Here is a 4,695-nt window from a genome sequence, read left to right as displayed (position 1 = left end):
ACCACAACCACCCAGCTCCCGTGAGCGATTCCAACATCACTGGTAAGCCTTCAACCCCCTTTTGCCTCAGTTAGATTAGTCGTGACCCCCACTCTATCACTCACCCCTTGCCTCACTCAAGACCACACAAAAACAAGCAAACAGTCCACGCCCGAAACTCGACATCGCCAACCACCACGCGCCACCATCGACAAAGGACTTACAGGACACCACTAAGGATAAATTCGAGCCAACCTCGTCGCGCTGAAACCTGTCGACCATGCTACCGTCGGCGGCGACCACTGGAGAGACCAGACCAACCACTCCCGAGCGTCACATCCACCATCCACACCATCTTCGTGTTAGGGAACGTAGTAATTTCAAAAAATTTCCTACGCACACGCAAGATCATGGTGATGCATAGCAACGAGAGGGGAGAGTAATGTCCACGTACCCTCGTAGACCGTAAGCGGAAGCGTTATGACAACGCGGTTGATGTAGTTGTACGTCTTCACGATTCGACCGATCCAAGTACCGAATGTACGGCACCTCCGAGTTCAGCACACGTTCAGCTCGATGACGATCCCCGGACTCCGATCTAGCAAAGTGTCGGGGATGAGTTCCGTCAGCACGACGGCGTGGTGACGATGATGATGTTCTACCGGCGCAGGGCTTCGCCTAAACTCCACGACGATATGACCGAGGTGGAATATGATGGAGGGGGGCACCGCACACGGCTAAGGAACGATCACGTAGATCAACTTGTGTGTTCTAGGGTGCCCCCCTGCCCCCGTATATAAAGGAGGGAGGGGGGAGGTGCGGCCGGTCCCCTAGGGGTGCGCTTGGAGGAGTCCTACTCCCATCGGGAGTAGGACTCCCCCCTCTTGCCTTGGTGGAGAAGGAAAGGGGGGAGGGGAAAGAGGAAAGGGGGGCGCCGCCCCCCCTTCCTTGTCCTATTCGGACTAGGGGGAGGGGCGCGCGGCCTGCCCTGGCCGGCCCTCCTCTTCTCCCTCATGGCCCACTAAGGCCCATTAACCCCCGGGAGGGTTCCGGTAACCCCCCGGTGTTCCGGTAAAATCCCGATTTCACCCGGAACCATTCTGATATCCAAATATAGGCTTCCAATATATCAGTCTTTATGTCTCGACCATTTCGAGACTCCTCGTCATGTCCGTGATCACATCCGGGACTCCGAACAACCTTCGGTACATCAAAACTTATAAACTCATAATAAAACTGTCATCGTAACGTTAAGCGTGCGGACCCTACGGGTTCGAGAACTATGTAGACATGACCTAGAACTATTCTCGGTCAATAACCAATAGCGGAACCTGGATGCTCATATTGGCTCATACATATCCTGCGAAGATCTTTATCGGTCATATCGCATAACAACATACTGTCACGCCCAATATGCGACCCTATCCAAAAGGAACTCGAAGGTCCCACCAAGGATAGACCCGCATATTGAAACGCTTTTGCAAGGTCGATATCATTACATCAACATTACATAATAGATGGGGATACATACAAGAGGCATACAATGCCACACGAATACAACATCACAATACATTAGAACATCATCCGACTACGGATGGAACACAAACAGGAACTCAACGACATCCACCCTGCTAGCCCAGGCTGCCGACCTGGAACCTATTCCCTGATCGAAGAAGCAGAAGAAGAACTCCAAAACAAGCAAACATCGCTCTCGCGTCATGATCATCGCATAACCTGTACCTACAATTGTTGTTGTAGTAATCTGTGAGCCACGAGGACTCAGCAATCCCATTACCATGGGTATCAAGACTAGCAAAGCTTAAAGGGAAAGGAAGGGGTAAAGTGGTGAGGCTGCAGCAGCGACTAAGCATATATGGTGGCTAACATACGCAAATAAGAGCGAGAAGAGAGCAAGCGGAACGGTCGTGAAGCTAGCAATGATCAAGAAGTGATCCTGAACTCCTACTTACGTCAAACATAAACCAAAACCGTGTTCACTTCCCGGACTCCGCCGAGAAGAGACCATCACGGCTACACATGCGGTTGATGCGTTTTAATTCGGATCTGGTGTCAAGTTATCTACAACCGGACATTAACAAATTCCCATCTGCCAATAACCGCAGGCACGACTTTCGAAAGATTATACCCTGCAGGGGTGTCCCAACTTAGCCCATGACAAGCTCTCGCGATCAACGAAGGAATAGACCTTCTCCCAGGAAGACCCGATCAGACTCAGAATCCCGGTTTACAAGACATTTCGACAATGGTAAAACAAGACCAGCAAATCCGCCCGATGCGCCGACAATCCCGATAGGAGCTACACATATCTCATTCTCAGGGCAACACCGGATAAGTCAAGCTACGAGTAAAACCAGCCCTCGAGTTGCCCCGAGGTGGCCCCGCAGGTTGCTCGGTTCGGACCAACACTTAGACAAGCACTGGCCCGGGGGGTGGGCTAAAATAAAGATGACCCTTGGGTTAATTACTCCCAAGGGAAATATAGGTGGTGGTGAGGCAAATGGTAAAACCAAGGTTGGGCCTTGTTGGAGGAGTTTTATTCAAAGCGAACTGTCAAGGGGGTCCCATAAATCACCCGACCGCGTAAGGAACGCAAAATCCGGGAACATAACACCGGTATGACGGAAACTAGGGCGGCAAGAGTGGAACAAAACACCAGGCATAAGGCCGAGCCTTCCATCCTTTACCAAATATATAGATGCATTAATAATATAAGAGATATTGTGATATCCCAACCAAAATCCTGTCCGCCATGGAGAAATCTTCAACTTCACCTGCAACTAGCAACGCTATAAGAGGGCTGAGCAAAGCGGTAACATAGCCAAACAATGGTTTGCTAGGTAGGGTGTCAAAGGTTAGAGGTTCATGGAATTTTGGGAGGCTTGAAGAGCAACAGATAGGTAACGCAGCATAGCAATGATAGTAGTGAGATCCAGGGTAGCGGTCATCTTGCCTGAAATCCCGCAAGGAAGAAGAACGAGTCCATGAAGAAGACAAGCGGACGTAGTCGAACGAATCCTCACAATCGCAACATTACTGGAACTAAGAATCAACACCGGAAAGAAACAAACAACATGGTAAACAACCATCACATAAGCATGGCATGATGCATAAGCAAGTATGATGCATGTCCAGTTTAATGAGGCATGGCATGGCAAAGTGCAACAAACAATACTACAAGTTAAGTGGAGCTCAATATGCAACGTGTTGCATATTGACAAAACACCACATCGATTATTTAGTTCTCTCTCGGTTAGGTACACAACAATATTAAATGTTGTTAAACATGGCAAGAGGTGAAACATAATTAAACTAACTACCTAGGCAAGTTTAAATGAGGCCGGAAACAACAAACAATAATTCCAGAAAATCCTCATGTGCAATTTATGAATTTGGTACTGTTCTGCCCTAAACACAATTTTAGAGTTGTTAAACAGTAAACCAAAGTGCACCATGTTAATCTAGGCATTTTTCTACCCCATTTACATATAAAGTTTATTTAAAACCGAGCTACGGTTATTTAGTTATGAAATAAATCATTTTAGCATGGCATTTAAGCAAATTAACGCAAACAGCATTTTAAACATTTTAAACATGGATGAAAGTGACATATTATGAAACTAGATGAAATTCTAAGCATTTTACATATATAAAGTTTTTACATATGATGCATATTTTGTGAGTTATTAAATGCATGAAGACTAGGGACTTTTCTGAAAAACGGTAAAACACTGGATAAATCCTAAAATCGCACAGACTGAAAAAAACACTACTGGGCTGAAACTGGCTGGGCCAGCAGTGTACAGGAGAGGGGCGCTGGAGGTGCTCACCCTGGGCCAAGGCCCGGTCGGAGGTGAGGTGAGGCTGGCAGGGGGCGGACGCGGGCCGGCTTGGATCTGGCCCAAGAGGCGAAGGAGCTGGGCAGGCTGGCGCTGGGCTGGTCCTCGAGGAGGCCGGCGCGTTGGGCCGAGGCGCTGGGGCCCATGCGCAAGGGAGGAGGCGCTGTCCTCCCGATCCGATCGGAACGGGTCCATGGTGGCGGCGGCGACCGTCGGAGACTGCAACGGCGAGGCAGCGAGGGGATGCAGGCGAGGAGGGCCTTGCTCTGGCCGGAATGGGGAGATCCGGGGTCGGGGATCCCGGATCCGGCGAAGACTGAGGGCTAGGAGGCCGGCGAAGGGGTCAGCAACGGTTAACTCCGGCGACGGGGCCGGTTAACCTGTGCGAGAGAGAGAGAGAGAGCGACGGGGTCAGAGAGAGAGAGGAGGAGAGCAGAACATGAGATGGCGGGGGCGGCGACCTGGGACGGCGGAGAGGGCGGCTCCAGCGACAGCTGGAGGAGGCCGGCAGCGGGATCCGCTGGGTTGCCGGCGACGACGGTGGGGGGAAACGCTCGGGCACCGAGCTGGAGGTGTGGGGCGAGGCGAGGAGCGAGCGGCGGTGCGGGGTCGGGCCGACCCGGGCCCAGATGGGCTTGCGCGGGCCGCGCACGGGCTCGGGTGGATGGAGGCGCTGGAGGGAGGCGCAGGGGAGGCGTGGAAGGCGGGGAGTGGGCGCGGGGGCGGCGCGGCTGACTTGGCGGTGGCGCTGGGTGGTGGCTGGCGGCGGGGGCAGCGCCAAGTGGCGGGCAGGAGGTGGCCGGGCACGGAAAATGAGGCGCCGGCGGCTGGGAGGTTAGGGGAGGATGCTAGGGGTAGG

Source organism: Triticum dicoccoides, chromosome 6B (genome assembly GCF_002162155.2).
Source record: "Triticum dicoccoides isolate Atlit2015 ecotype Zavitan chromosome 6B, WEW_v2.0, whole genome shotgun sequence".
NCBI lineage: Eukaryota > Viridiplantae > Streptophyta > Magnoliopsida > Poales > Poaceae > Triticum > Triticum dicoccoides.
The sequence above is the reverse complement of the archived record's forward strand: the minus strand, read 5'-3'. Positions refer to the sequence as shown.